Genomic DNA, 16,424 nt, shown 5'->3' with positions numbered 1-16,424 from the left:
ATACAAGTTGGGGAGCACCATTTGGGGCTAACATTTTATGCTAAGGAATCTTCACCATCTAGAGTGTAACCTGCTGAAGAGAACCAGCTGATGAAGGCTTGTAATTCCGAATCTTCAGTTTTCATGGGCAATCAAATGGATTGAATTGTCGATGAAAATGTTTGCTTGAAGTGTTGTAAATTGTTCTTCATGTTCAATTGTAGGTGTGAAAACATTGAAAGCAAGGATTTAATTTCACAGGAGAAGAAAGTGACAGTCAAGAAGTGAGTTTGATCCAATGCATGAGCATGTGTATGTTTCATTTGCACCACATTAATGTCAAAAGGGAATCCCTGGAGAGCTGGTGGCCATATGTTAGATCATCAGAAATCTCTTGATGAAGATGAAAATGTTTCTGTGCTGTGTGACTGTGTCAGACATACCACAGAATTAAAAACACGGAAATCACTCCAGATCATGGCACATTGATGAAGAAACAGCTTCTCAGTTATTTGCATAGTTTCTCCCTAATCCCGAGGAAGAAGCAATGCGAAGCACTTCGTGAAGCACAAGCAGCAGTTGCATGTGAAGGTGTTGAGTTGATCTCAGACAGAAATTTCTGGACTCGGTAGCAAATGTAAGCTTTTGAAGAGGTGGCTTCACTCCTTGCGCCTGGTCCTTTTCCCTGTTCCCAGCTGCCGCCACCACTGCTGGCGAGCTGCTTTGGCCCTCAAGGTCATTTCTTGTAAATTTCCTGGGAATTTTAAAGACGGATTCAATATTTTATGCAGTTTTACATTTGCAGCATGACCTTGTTTAAATTAAAATGAGCTGATCAGGGTTTGAAATGCTGCACTTTGAGAATTCATTTTTTTTTCAATGGCTGGCCATCAATTACCGACCCAACCACCATTTTAATTTGCTTTTTGTTTTGTGGCTTGTGATCAATTGCAGAAGCGTACACTTTCAAAGATCGAACTTCCCAGATTTGGACAAATGCAGATCTGCAGAAAAGAAAGCAATCATGAAAAAGTAAGTTTGATTTAACATGTAGTTAAATTGTCTTTATAATTTGGAATTTAAGAATGTGAGAAGAATTGCTGGAGAGCCAGAGCATCCTGTAAAACAATATAGAGACTTTTTCAACAAAAACGCCAGTCACCCAGACTAGATGGCAAACAGCACTCCAGACTATAAAAAACACATGAAAGAAGCAAACTGAAAACAGAAACAAATCTGTGGATTCAGTAAATCAGGGACAAAAACAAAGTTGCTGGAAAAGCTCAGCAGTTCTGGCAGCATCTGTGAATGTAAAAACAGCGATAATACTTCAGGTCCGGTGACCCTTCCAGTTCTGAGGATTGTCATTTGTCGAGTTTGCAGTAGTGATGCATTATTGAAGGAATGGCTTCCCTCTTCACACCACTTCATGACAAGTTATCCTGCAAACTTCATGTGAATGTTGGAAATGGAATTAAACCACTTTCTAGTGCAGTCATATACTTGTCGTGTGGTTTGTTTGTGGTGTCCTTGGACATTGGTGCCCTCCCACTCCTTGTTGCTGTTGTATGTTTTGCAATAATCGAGCTTGCATTCCTGTTTCCTGAATCTATGAAATCCAAATACCTTTAAGTTCTTGTGCTCACATCCCTCATGTTCTCACTTTGCTACTGTCTGGAATTATTTGAGGTCCCAAACTTTGCCTGGAACTTTCCTGTTCTGCCAAATCCTGAGAGCTGTGCATCTCTTGATACTTTTTTGCAGGCGTGCAATTCCTTCCTCTTAACATTACCATCTCTCACCTTTAAGATGCTCACGAAATGTCACTCTGGCCAAACGTTTGGTCACCTGTATGAAAATCTCCTCCTTTGATGTCAGTTTTTGTATGGCTCCCCTGCTGTGAAGTGCCATGAGGAGTTTTTTTCTGTGCAAGGGGTTCTATTTCAGTGTTGTGATGACTTCTGTGTGCAGCTGATGTCTTGTTGCCAAAAAGTAACCATTGATTTGCCTGTGAAATAATGCAATGTTCCCTCTCAGTATTAACCAGGTCGTTAAATCAGTGAATTGCAAGCTGAGTATTTTGGAGAATTTCATTAGCCATCCCCAGCTAGACCCGACTTTGCCATGTTACTGGGGTATCCAAGCATTGGCAATGCAACTCCGAGAACACAGGCAAACAAATCATCATTATCTTGGTGGTTTTCTTTGTTCACTTGATTTGTCTCTTTGACTTTTACAACGTTATTTTTTCAACTCACTTTCTCCTTACTGGTGGAAAAGCAGCATCGAAATGCCAGGAAATCCTGCTGGTGTAATAAGTATCCTCAGATGCATGTGAAATCATTTTGCAATGAGCCTTAAGTATATCTGTGCAATCTACAAAGAAGAAAACTTGGAAACATGGCCAACATATAGTTTCTATCCATGACCAGCACAATTCTCAATTGGACAGTCATTCCTTTGTCACTGGGTCTAAGTGCCACGCTCCTTAGCTGATGGCATGGCAGGTTTACCATTGCCGTGTGCACTGCAGCAATTCAAGAGAGCAGTTCATCTTCTTCTGTGCCATCACATTGACTCTGTATTCCAAATTTAATCTATTGCATTTATATTTGTATAATTTGAAGGTTTTTTTCCCAAGAGTTTTGCTTCCCTGATGAACAGTATTAACTCTGACTTCATTTCCAGTGCTATTGCTGAAATCCTGAAATTCTGGTTGAATCAGCACCCTGAAGACTTCCGACAAGGCTCAAGTTATGCTTGCCTAAATAAAGTCCTCACATACCTAAAGGAGACAGCGCCGGGGTCAGACCCTGAAAAACGGGCCCAGAATCTTCACAGTCAGTTTCTGGAGGATGAAAGTGCAGAGAAAGAAATGTTCAGTAAGATTTATATTTATGATGCAAAAACAGTGGTTTTAATTCATAAGGCAAGGGGAAATAATTGTGGGGCAGTGTTTTTATCGGTGCGGTGGTGAAAGCATGTTCTGTTTGGCTCCAAAAGGCAGTTTGGGAATTTACTTTAAATATATCTCTGAAAGATTATAGTGTGCTATTCCTGTAGTGTAAATCTGATTCATGGACATCTACTCCGTCTGTATTCCGTCCCTCACCAGGACAGTATTGGAGCTCTCTGCCGCTCCCTCCAATGGCTGCCCAACCAATCGCCATTTATCACACCTGTGTTCCCTTGCTGAACATGACCTTACTCTCAACAGCCTGTATTTCAACTTCATCTGATGTAATGCAACTCACTTCCTGTGCAATGAAGGCATTGCTATGAATGCTTGCACGGAACCCCAAAATGCTGTGTTTTTTTTAAATTGAGATGTGTAGCAGACATTATTCCAGCCATGTCTCTTGAATTTCTTATTCCAATCCATCAAAGCTGATGCTTGCTATTGTCACCAACTGGAAAAGTTTATTGAACTTGTTAATAAAATGTGAGGCTGGATGAACACAGCAGGCCAAGCAGCATCTCAGGAGCACAAAAGCTGACGTTTCGGGCCGAGACCCTTCATCAGAGAGGGGGATGGGGGGAGGGAACTGGAATAAATAGGGAGAGGGGGGGAGGAGGACCGAAGATGGAGAGTAAAGAAGATAGGTGGAGAGGGTGTAGGTGGGGAGGTAGGGAGGGGATAGGTCAGTCCAGGGAAGACGGACAGGTCAAGGAGGTGGGATGAGGTTAGTAGGTAGCTGGGGGTGCGGCTTGGGGTGGGAGGAAGGGATGGGTGAGAGGAAGAACCGGTTAGGGAGGCAGAGACAGGTTGGACTGGTTTTGGGATGCAGTGGGTGGGGGGGAAGAGCTGGGCTGGTTGTGTGGTGCAGTGGGGGGAGGGGATGAACTGGGCTGGTTTAGGGATGCAGTGGGGGAAGGGGAGATTTTGAAACTGGTGAAGTCCACATTGATACCATATGGCTGCAGGGTTCCCAGGCGGAATATGAGTTGCTGTTCCTGCAACCTTCGGGTGGCATCATTGTGGCAGTGCAGGTGGCCCATGATGGACATGTCATCAAGAGAATGGGAGGGGGAGTGGAAATGGTTTGCGACTGGGAGGTGCAGTTGTTTGTTGCGAACTGAGCGGAGGTGTTCTGCAAAGCGGTCCCCAAGCATCCCTAAACCAGCCCAATTCATCCCCTCCCCCCACTGCACCACACAACCAGCCCAGCTCTTCCCCCCCACCCACTGCATCCCAAAACCAGTCCAACCTGTCTCTGCCTCCCTAACCGGTTCTTCCTCTCACCCATCCCTTCCTCCCACCCCAAGCCGCACCCCCAGCTACCTACTAACCTCATCCCACCTCCTTGACCTGTCCCTCTTCCCTGGACTGACCTATCCCCTCCCTACCTCCCCATCTACACCCTCTCCACCTATCTTCTTTACTCTCCATCTTCGGTCCGCCTCCCCCTCTCTCCCTATTTATTCCAGTTCCCTCCCCCCTTCCCCCTCTCTGATGAATGTTCTAGGCCCGAAACGTCAGCTTTTGTGCTCCTGAGATGCTGCTTGGCCTGCTGTGTTCATCCAGCCTCACATTTTATTATCCTTTATTGAACTTGTTTCCACTTTCTGTCCTTCTCTTCACCTTCAACTGCTCCATCTCTGACTCTTCATCTGTGGTTGTGAGAATGAAAAGAGGCTGCAGACAGTTTTGATAAATGGGCAGAAATTGCAGCAGAAGGAATACAATGTGGCAAGGTGTGAAGTTAACCAGTTTGATCGGAAAACTAAATTCAGAATGTCTTTTGATAAGTTTGTATTCAGAGGGATGTGGTTGTTCATGTCAGTTGAATTGCAAAGTTAACATGAATGCACTGCAAACTATTCGGATTACGTTTGCTTCACTGCAATACCTCACAGGACAGAGAAATGAGATTGCAATAGATGGATTCATTTGGATCAGCACAAGTGCCTTTGGCAACTTCGCTGCTTTCTCTTGTAATTTGGGGTTCAAAGTGAAACATCTCTATAAATAGCTCACATAGCTGCCAGAATAAATTGTTAACGCTGCAGCTTAATGGTAATTCAAATGACTGAGTTATGATGAAAGTTAAGATCTTTTTCTGCGATGGACTCTGATGAAATTAATTTGTTAAAATGACCATTTAGATCCGAGATTACCAGTGGTCCCAAAGATCAGTGTTGTGCAGTAGTAATCATTGACCGTAGAAGAGCACCATTTTAGCCAGATACCAACCATTTGGATACTTTGACATCAGTGAAAGAATCAATGGGTGGGGTCGGCGGTGTGTCTGAATTTGTTTAGACATGATGTGTAAAGCTGTTCATTTTGAGTAGCAAGATGTTTTTCTAATCGAACTTGTTCACACATGTTAACGCATACACTGTAGCAGGTGGGTGTTGAAGCCAGGCCTCGTGGCTCATTGTTATTGACACTAGCACTACAGCACAAGAGCCCTTGTTGGTTACTACATGCCTGTGGAGCAGGTGAGACTAAGCCCAAGGCCACTTGGTCCGGAAATAGGAACACTACCAATGTGCCTCAAGAGCCTCCATTTTGAGTGGTCATCTGACGTTGTCAAATTCATGGTGTCTCCCTGTCAGTTCGTGGAGGGCTTAGCCATCTGTCTCAGGGTTTAGTTCATTTGGGCTTCCTTTGACAAGCTTCAAAAGTAGATCCAAAAATTTTGGTTAAGCCAAGTATTGCTGAGTGAATACCGCTGTACTGAGTTCATGATGTACAAGACCAAATTCTGCACAGAATGGACTCTGTAATATGGTCTGCTAAGACCCAGCAGCATTGAATGAGTCTTTCAGGACAATTTCCTTTTTAACTGTTGCTGTCAATGACATTTTATTTTCTAATATGATTGAATAATTTTGCAGGTTATTGTAAAACAAGAACTTGAGATTTGAAAGATTTCCTTTGGCAAGAAATTGGAATGGGAATCTGTCAATAAATACAATTCTTTTGCAATTGAAATGCTTCCAACAGGAGGGTTTCACTGCAATATCACATTAAATTCAGCAAATCGAGATTTAAAACTATAAATGTGAGCTAACTGTTGTAAATTAATGGACGATTTCTAGTCACAAGTGAGTAAGATGTTTTGGAGCAATGAGAACTTTGGGCACAAAATAAATATCTATCTTCACTTACGCAGAAGGCTACCCTGGAAGACTTGGGTTCTACGTGGGAGAAGAACATGAAGGAACCATCGAAGAAGTGGACGAAAAGCTCCTCTGCTACCCATCACGCTGCATTGCAGAGCAGCTGACCTTTATGGATGCTGTGAGTAAACAGGAATCTGGGCCTGTGATAATGGACTGCAGATGCTGGAGAATCCAAGATAATAAAATGTGAGGCTGGATGAACACAGCAGGACCAGCAGCATCTCAGGAGCTTAAAAGCTGTCATTTGGGGCCTAGACCCTTCATCAGAGAGGGGGATGGGGTGAGGGTTCTGGAATAAATAGGGAGAGAGGGCGGAGGCGGACCGAAGATGGAGAGAAAAGAAGATAGGTGGAGAGGAGAGTATAGATGGGGAGGTAGGGAGGGGATGAGACAGTCCAGGGAAGACGGACAGGTCAAGGAGGTGGGATGAGGTTAGCAGAAAGGAGATGGAGGTGCGACTTGGGGTGGGAGGAAGTGATTGTTGAGAAGAAGAACAGGTTAGGGAGGCAAAGACAGTCTGGGCTGCTTTTGGGATGCAGTGGGGGGAGAGGACGATCTGGGCTGGTTTTGGGATGCGGTGAGGGAAGGGGAGATTTTGAATCTGGTGAAGTCCACATTGACATCATTGGGCTGCAGGTTTTCCAAGCGGAATATGAATTGCTGTTCCCGCAGCCTTCGGGTGGCATCATTGTGGCACTGCAGGAGGCCCATGATGGACATGTCATCTAAAGAATGGGAGGGAGAGTGGAAAACGCTCGCGAGTGGGAGGTGCAGTTGTTTATTGCGAGCCAAGTGGAGGTGTTCTGCAAACCGGTCCCCAAGCCTCCACTTGGTTTCCCCAATGTAGAGGAAGCCACACCGGGTACAATGGATACAGTATACTAGATTGGCAGATGTGCATGTGAACCTCTGCTGAATATGGAAAGTCATCTTGGGGCCTTGGATGGGGTGAGGGAGGGGGTGTGGGGGCAAGTGTAGCATTTCCTGCGGTTTCAGTGGAAGGTGCTGGTGTGGTGGGTTTGGAGGGGAGTGTGGAGCGAACAAGAGAGTCGCGGAGAGAGTGGTCTCTCCGGAAGGCAGACAAGAGTGGGGATGGAAAAATGTCTTGGGTGGTGGTGTTGGACTGTAGATGGCGGAAGTTTCGGAGGATGATGCATTGTATCCTGCTTTCCGGAGAGACCACTCTCTCTGTGACTCCCTTGTTCGCTCCACACTGCCCTCCAACCCCACCACACCCGACATCTTCCCCTGCAACCGCAGGAAATGCTACACTTGCCCCCACATCCCCTCCCTCACCCCTATCCCAGTCCCCAAGATGACTTTCCATGTTAAGCAGAGGTTCACCGACACATCTGCCAATGTTGTATACTGTATCCATTGTACCCGGTGTGGCTTCCTCTACATTGGGGAAACCAAGCAGAAGCTTGCGGACTGAATTGCAGAAGACCTCCGCTCGGTTTGCAATAAACAACTGCGCCTCCCAGTCGCGAGCGTTTTCCACTCGCCCTCCCATTCTTTCGATGACATGTCCATCATGGGCCTCCTGCAGTGCCACAATGATGCCACTCAAAGGTTGCAGGAACAGCAACTCATATTCCGCTTGGGAACCCTGCAGCACAATGGTATCAATGTGGACTTCACCAGCTTCAAAATCTCCCCTTCCCCCAACCCATCTCAAAACCAGCCCAGTTCGTCCTCTCCCCGCACTGCACCACACAACCAGCCCAGCTCTTCCCCTCCCGCCACTGTATCCCAAAACCAGTCCAGCCTGTCTCTGCCTCCCTAACCTGTTCTTCCTCTCACCCATCCCTTCCTCCCACCCCAAGCCGCAGCTCCACCTCCTACCTACTAACCTCATCCCAACTCCTTGACCTTTCTGTCTTCCAAGGACTGTCCTATCCCCTCCGTACCTCCCCACCTATACTCTCCACTCCACCTATCTTCTTTTCTCTCCATCTTCGGTCCGCCTCCCCGTCTCTCCCTATTTATTCCAGAACCCTCACCCCATCCCCCTCTCTGATGAAGGGTCTAGGCCCGAAATGTCAGCTTTTATGCTCCTGAGATGCTGCTGGTCCTGCTGTGTTCATCCAGCCTCACATTTTATTATCTAGGAATCTGGGTCTATTCTGTTGAGACCTGTCTTTCGCAGTCATTCTCAATGCGGTGTTTCAGTCAGCAGTAAGCATCCGAATCTCACCATATTATTGAATGCTATTTCCGCTCCACCAGTCATTATAACTGAATTGCCTTCATAATGCAGTCGTCCAAGATGTCAAAGTGTCTTGTTTGAAATGTAACTTCAGTCTTGAGCTTGAAATACCTGTCGATGAAGACTTCAGCACTCGCCTATTTTTTTAAATGAATGTCACATGAATTAAGTGAGCAGGGAGAGCACTGAAAATCCTTCGTAACTTCGTGTTGAATCTCTCCAAAATGAATAGTATTTCAGGGTAAAAGTTGAAATGTTTCACCAGAACAGTCACTGTTCCTACATGAACCCAGTGATTTTGTTCGAAGTGTCCAGTACGACAACTTTGGTGTTTGCAGAGATCTCCTGGAATGGAATCAGCCACGAGATCAGGCTATTCCAGTCTAGTCTCCAAGGTGGCTTGGTGCCTACCTCTACGAAATGAGGCGAAGGATTGCTGACTCAAATTTTGTGTTCTGTCTGGGTCTGGTCATAGGCTTTGGCTTCAAATGGAAGCTCAGCTTTGAGCAAATGGGACTGTGGTCTATATGACAGCATTGGGTGTGACTCTAGAATGTAAGTAGTCCGCGTGGTCTCAAAAAGCCTGAGCAATTGTCAGTGTTGAGAGCAGGGGTGCGCATATCTAATCTGCAAGTGAACTTTTTGTCAAACGTACGAGTTAGTTATGGATCGCTGCTTTTCTGCACAGAGTTAGAAAGTTAACATCTGTTTTCATTGCAGTCTCTGTTGTATGTGTGTATACATTCTGGCACTTCGAGTCTAATCATGTGACACAATGATGACAACAGACATTTTGGATGGGAAACAACCTATATTGGTGTCTGTAGAGGAACATAGCTGCTTTTCTTTCCTTGAAGCAGTGAGGTCGGCAATGAGATCAGTGATTCCTTTTCAAATCAGTTGTTTGACCTGGTGAATGTCAAGGCAGTGTTTTTGATTCTGGTCGCCTGTGTTGTTCCTGTTGCAGGCAGGTCCAGGAGGCTGAAACAGGAGATTTATTATTTAGTTTACTGTAGAGGGCGGAAGGTTAGCCTCAGCTGTTCCCTGCCTGAAATAATCGATGACATCATTGTCACATGATCGGAGTGTTAAAAGTGAGAGTGCACCATGCTTGCATAAATACGCAGCAGTTTCCCACTCCATGGTTTCTGAGTTTGTGTTAACTTTGACACTCGGAGCATAATTGTTTGTGGGAGTTGTTAGCCTTGAAGAGGGAGGCAAGAGGAGACAATGCAAACAGAATGACCAATTGACAGGCTTGGATGTTTGGCAACATTCAGCTTCAGCATGAAACCAACAGTGGGGAGGTGTTGACGTTGAGGTGTACTTAACCAACACGGGGTGCGGCAGCCATTGTGTTCTGTCAATCTGCCTTGATGTGAGAAGTGGACATGATGCAGGAGCACTTTCCTGATGGCCAGTCTGTCTAACTTATGGACCACCATGGCTGAGCATCAGGAGGAGTGACTATTGCCAACAAAGCCATGCATTGATGCTGTGCACGGAGCCAGCAGTAGGAGCTGGGTGGAGATCACCTGTGATTTCGAATCTAACCTACAAATAAGAAGGAGATGACTGAAAACTCAAGGCTGTTGACCTGTCTGTACAACCTATATGCACCTTGGGCATCAATGTGTGTATTATGTACTCAGTTGATGACAAAGTAGCTTGTGCAGTTTTGAATGTACAATTGCAAACTAGCAGGATGAGTTTACTCATGAATGGAAGAACCTTGTTTGTAGTTCATTCCTTCAACCACAGTACTGCTAATATATGTAATCTTTGTTTCCTTTTTATTTTTGATCAGGATCTTTTTAAGAAACTTGTGCCCAGCGAATGTTTAGGGTCCATCTGGGCTGAACAACCAGATCGAGCATCAACCGTCTGGGCTATCGTGGCACAGTTTAATAACGTTAAGAATTGTGTCACCAGCACCATCAGTCAGCCTCAGCAGCTAAAACCACGACAGAGGGCGAAGATCATTGAGAAGTGGATTGATGTTGCCAAGGTACACTTGTTCTTTAGTGATTTTTAACCTTTATGACAGGGTAAAGCACTCAGTGCATGAAACAAACATGGTGGAAGAGAGCAAGCAGTTCCTACGATGTGTTGAGATGTTTAGGGTTTGAAAGCCTCTCAAATTGACGAGCAGAATTAGAATTGAATGCTTCATGGCAAATCCTAGCATTTGTAATTTCCATAGTGTTGGCTGCTAATAGTTCATGCCTCAGTTTACAGTTGCATTGAAATATTAAAGTTTTCTTTCCCATCAAAAATATTTCTGTGGAGAAATAAAGGAAACTGATTTCAGATTTTTAGTGGCCCTTCAAACACAAAGTTACTTATTAGGCATAACAGAATGTTGTTTGCCTCCCTTGCGAGCGGTGATCAGATTTATGATACATTGTAAATGTTATTCTCAGTTTTCTACGTTCCATATGTCCGTATGATGGCCCTTCAGTAACTTGCCTGGTTGTCTGTTTCTTATGTGTTTGCCAAAGGAATTTGTCTTTGCATTTTAATCAGCAATTGGGAAAAGGATGAGGAAGGGCTGTCATACCTGATGTCTGGCTTGTCTTTGTCATCAATATGTGGCATTCCCACGAGTAGATTTGGAAAGAATCAAGACAGGAAGCCAGTAATTAACGAATTAAGTGAATTAAGTAATTTATTCATATTCATTTTATCATCCAAAATGGCACTGGATCATAGCAACAAAAGTGTATTATCATTGAAATTTCCCATATTCATGTGCCAATAAAATATTTAGTCATTCGAAAGGTTGGGAATGAAGATTCATAATAATACCTTTGCCAGGCATTTGAGACAAGTCTGGTTTGGCTCTTGGCAACACTGCCTGCATGGATTTGGACTCGTAAAGAATCTTAAAGCATTGATGTCTGTCTCCAGTTTCACAATCCAGAGAAGTTGAAATGAATGGAGGCTTCACCCAGTCATAGACATGGATACATGAGCTCCTGACAGGCTGTCCGTGCCGACCTAGAAACTGGTGCTGTCAACGGCCATTCTGAAGACGAGTTGCCACCTTCCAGTGATCACTTGGCTGACTCTTCCGGTTGTCATTTGAGTTGACAAAAGTTGATGAGGGTCCTTATCCATGTTGAAGTGTCCTCCGTCACTTACTTTTTACTGCAGCAGCCTTTGTTGCCCTCAAGCCGGAAGACTGTGGGCTTGAGATCTTACCTGCTGGACTTAATCAGATAAGGCATCTTTCTAATGATGCCCAGTGAGGCACATCCACATAAAGCCAATATGGTCTAATGACCCTCTCCCTCCTTGGCCTTCCTCGCTAAGCAGAAGTGGTTTTGAGAGCTGAGAACAAACAATTGCAGGCTTCCTACTCTCCTGCCCCTCGGCCCCTCCCAACAAGTTCAAATTTATGCTTGGGGAAGGGAGGTTTGATTTGTTCTATTCTTCTCCCTGCCTCCGTGGGGCAGGCAGATGAAGGACATTCACATGCTATCCTCACTACGATTAGTTAACTCAGTCTCAATAACATTGTGATTCATAAAAGTAGACTCAATTTTCTGATTTGTACGCTTTCCTTGAATGATTATCTCATGTGTCAGGCCCTGCCCTCCTATGCTGGCAGAAAATGTAATCTGTCATTCATTTATCAGCTGAATACAATGGATATAACACAGATGATTACCCGTCTCCAGCTCCCTAACTTCGCCACTTTCACCACTCAGATGGCCGTGTCTCCAACTTATTCATTCGAATCTTTGCTTTGGCGTCAGTAACCATGTCTAACGAGTCAAGTGTTGGCAGAGAGTGAAATGTCTCAGAGGGAAAAAAAAATGAAGATCAAGTTTTAAGTCGCTAAGATTTGTGGAATTTTTGCCCCCACAAAGTCGTTTGTTAATGCTGTTATTTTTGCAGATCACGTTTTTCTGATGGAACATTTTAATGTCTGAGGTATTGGGTCATGGGGAGCCACTGTTTTTCCCACAGAACTCATGTTTTATGTTCTCACAGGAATGTCGGATTTTGGGAAATTTCTCTTCAGTGTGTGCAATTACCCGTGCATTGCAAGCAAATAACATCTTAGAGTTTCAGAAGACTTGGGCAGCCGTGTCAAAGTGAGTCATTTTTCTGGAAAAGCCGTGTCGTTATTTTTAATAAATATGTGGTAGGAATTTGCAGGTTTCACCTCCAAGTTTACTTGCCAAAGTGATCTTCACACTCCAGATGTGTTGACAGGATTACCAGAGGCACTACAGTGCAATCCCAACAATTGGCGTACTGGCAGAATCTTTCATTCTTTCACTAAGGAGTGAGGAGTTAATTTTCTACAGTGGAAAAAGAAAACTGTTTGACAGCTTAAAATATTGAACTATTGTGTTCCAAAACTGATCTGCTGTTGGATGTAACGTAAGGCAGTTTCCTGTGGATGTGCTGTGACGGGGTGATATGAACTGGAGGTTTGTATAGGAACCTGAAATACAAAGAACACAATTATTTTAATCACCCAAGAAAGCAGTCTATACCTCTTTGAAGTGCACACTTGTAGTTTATATTCCTGTGCCGTAGAAGATTTGATCATGATTGTTTTTTTGAGGCAGCTTGGAGGTGAAATCTCACTTGCTGTGATGAGATTTCCTAAAACTACTGCAATGAAGGGCTTTTGTGGCACAGTGGTAACATCTCCATCTCTGGGCTGAAATAATCTGGGTTCAAATTCTGTCTGATGAAGGGTCTTGGCCCGAAATGTCAGCTTTTGTGCTCCTGAGATGCTGATTGGCCTGCTGTGTTCATCCAGCTCCACACTTTGTTATCTTGGATTCTCCAGCATCTGCAGTTCCCAATATCTCTTGGGTTCAAATTCTACCTGCCAAAGAGATGTGTCAAAACATATCTGAACTGTTTCATTAAAATAACTGCAATTGTTTGAAAAATGCTTCACTGCCCTTCACTGTCTGTATTACTTGCTTATTTGTCAGATTCCATGTCAGCTGTTTGCAATCTTGACTCTATTCTGTCAAGAGTAATTTGTTTTATTCTCTTGACTAGGAGCACAAAGGCAACATTTGAAGATCTTTCAAATCTCATCTCCGAAGATGGCAACATAATGACAAGTAGCCAGCACGAAAAACAGGTAAGCGTTTGCATTTGGCACTGTGCATCGATATTCAGGGCATTATAGGTATTTTCAAGCAAAATATCTACAATGAATTACATTGGTGTCTGAATGCATACAAATACTGTGAATCAATAATGCAACAAGGGATACATGTATTACATATGGATGGTCTAACTTGGCTCAAGTCTTCCAAAATCGTTCTGTCATGATGCAACCTTCATAGATTATCTTTCTCAGTGTTCGTTATCTTGGAAGTTTGAACACTTGCACAATGATATTAAAAGCAGGATATATGTCAGTTTTCTTTTCTTTTGATTTGCACACTTGGAGGGCCTCGTAATTAATTAAAGCCAAGGCAAAACACGAATAGCTTTAATTGGTTCTCGTTAGTGTTTTTGTTCAATTAGCATGTCTTCCTTTTATTGTTCTCTGCGGTAATAAATATTTACTGCATTGGAAGTGAGAGATAATCACATTGCTTTGTTTGTTGAGCATTTCAGACATCAACTATTTAGTTTCAACTAGCTTGGACCACCACTGACATTTCAAACTAACTTCAAAAACCTTCTCAAAAAGCATATTGTTTTACCAGGTTTCGAGACATTCCTCCTCACTCTGTTTGTCATGCTGTTTGCCCAGTCATTTTGTTCCTGAATTTTACAAAGTAACAAAATAATTTGTTAGTTATAAACATTTTGGTGTCACTTGACCAAACTAGTGTGTCCAGGACAGTAAGGAGGCAAGATGCAAGTTTTCTGTTGAATCATTCTTAGATTAAATCAAAGCAGTTTGAAGGTGGTACTTGAAGAGGACGAAATGCAGCATTCATGTTGGGTTGTTAACAATTTGACAGACACTCCGTTTTTCATACTGCTGAAAGTTCTAGTTGAGGTTGACGATGTTTTTGCATTGCTGTCCATCTGCTGGCTCCATAATTTCTACGGTGCTGCTGTCACACCTTGTTTATTATGTTTGCTATTGGTGCACAGTGCAGAATTCCAAATTACTTTTCATATCTGTCTTGAATCTAAAAGTAGATTTGTTTTTAATAATCAAAAACGTGTGTTGTGCAGGATGATTGCTTTTGTGGTGTCAATTTCTATAAATATACATGGGAAAATCTGAGTTCAAGATTGGACAGTTGTTTAACTTCCATAATGCTGTCTCCCAGATTGTACAGTGAATATCGATGCATGGTTCGTTAATCTTTAAGCATATTACACAGATGTTCTCTGGCAATATGGCTTGCTAAGCTTTACTTTATATGGGTGTGCCATTCGCCAGGCCACCATATCAACACTTACTGTCGATCCTTAGTTGACACTGAATGTAGTGATAATATACCACCTTGATATACCATAGCGTATTTTCTGAAAATACTTCCCCAAATGTGACTGTCTGGTGAATTTCACCTGAGTGAGCCAGCAATCATCATTTTCACTGTTGTGTTTTTAAATCTCAGAAAATATAATTTGAAACCTCATTTTAAATGCAGTTTGAAGCAGCAACTTCACCATGTCCAACAATTTGATTTGCACACTTGGATGGGAATCTGAAATAGTTGCCAAGTGATTGTTTTATGGGTTAAACATTGATACTAGTTTTGTGATAAACTATTGTGCGTGGGATAAATTGTAATATCACTTCCAAATATCATTGCCTGGCTATCACCTCTTGAGTTCGAATTGGCCAAATGTTGACATAAGGCTTTAGCGTTGTAAAATGTTTTTACAATAAAGGCTTGAGTTTTGAAATCTCTTCTGTTATCTCATTTGATATTATGGGAGATATAGATTAGATGCAGTGAATGAATAGCTGGTTTTCTATGTACATTTTCAGGATGGAGCTTCAAAATTTGCCGCCCTCAACAGCACCTTGAAAGAGAACAAAATACTGACACACAAAACACTGAAAGTAACAAAGAAGAAGGTAATCATCCCTTTATGTTTAATATTGGAATGAAACGTTCTCAAGTTGAAGCAGTTAATCTTGAAGCTTTACAAGTAAATCTGATTTATCTTTCCATAATGGTGTATCTTTGTTATAACTATGCTGTAAAGCAGTTCTCCGGGTAACTAAAGGGAAGTTATCAGCATTGCTGCTACTTAAGCCATTGAACATGTTTGGTTATATGTTTGAAGCTATAACTATGCTGCTTGTTGCATATCTATCAGTGTGTTGGGTTGTGGGTAGAATATTTCTACATTGAACGGAAGTAAATCTGCGAGGCCAGGCAGGTATGCACAAACATTTCCCATGGTCTGATGGATAAATACAACAGTCAATACAGTGTGGAGCTGAAGGAACTCAGCAGGTCAGGCAGCATGAGAGGAGCAAGAAAATCAACGTGTCAGGTCAGGACCACACTGTATTGACTCTGACTCCAACATTTGCAGTTCTTGCTGTCTTTGAGAGATGGTTAGCATCACTGGTGGTCCAGTGGTTAGGATTCGGCGCTTTCACCGCTGCGGCCTGGGTTCGATTCCCGGTCAGTGCAGCACATTTTGGGGTGGCTCAGTGGCTCAGTGGTTAGCATTGCGGCCTCACAGTGCCGGGGACCCAGGTTCGATTCCAACCTCGGGTGACTGTCTGTGTGGAGTTTGCATATTCTCCCCGTGTGTGCATGGGTTTCCTCCCGGTGCTCTGGTTTCCTCCCACAGTCCAAAGATGTGCAGGCTAGGTGGGTTGGCCATGCTGAATTGCTGGTTGTGTTCAGGGGTGTGTGAGCTGTAGGGGATGGTTCTGGGTGGGATGTTTCAAGTGGCGGTGTGAAATTGGTGAGCCGAAGGGCCTGTGTCTACACTGTGGGTAATGGAATTTAATCTCAATACAACATCTTGGCTGAAGCATTGAAATATGCCGACGCTCACAAAGGCAGAGATTCAGGTACTCATCTGGTGTTCCCTTTTTGTGTAGCAAAGGAAGAACTAAACCCGGGTTACACAATAACTCGGTTAGCCATCATGAATGAGGCAACATGACGAGAATTTTTTCAGCACT

General features: G+C 43.5%; 1 non-coding gene across 1 annotated transcript; it reads left to right on the top strand.

Moving 5' to 3' along the window:
• Positions 1 to 15,846: 15,846 nt before the first annotated feature.
• On the top strand, positions 15,847 to 15,921 carry trnae-uuc (transfer RNA glutamic acid (anticodon UUC)). Its single transcript has one exon. It is a non-coding gene; the product is annotated as a tRNA-Glu (tRNA).
• Positions 15,922 to 16,424: the final 503 nt, after the last annotated feature.

Source organism: Stegostoma tigrinum, chromosome 8 (genome assembly GCF_030684315.1).
Source record: "Stegostoma tigrinum isolate sSteTig4 chromosome 8, sSteTig4.hap1, whole genome shotgun sequence".
NCBI classification, from domain to species: Eukaryota; Metazoa; Chordata; class Chondrichthyes; order Orectolobiformes; family Stegostomatidae; genus Stegostoma; species Stegostoma tigrinum.
Note: the sequence above shows the minus strand (reverse complement) of the source record. Positions and strands in the feature narration are given on the sequence as shown.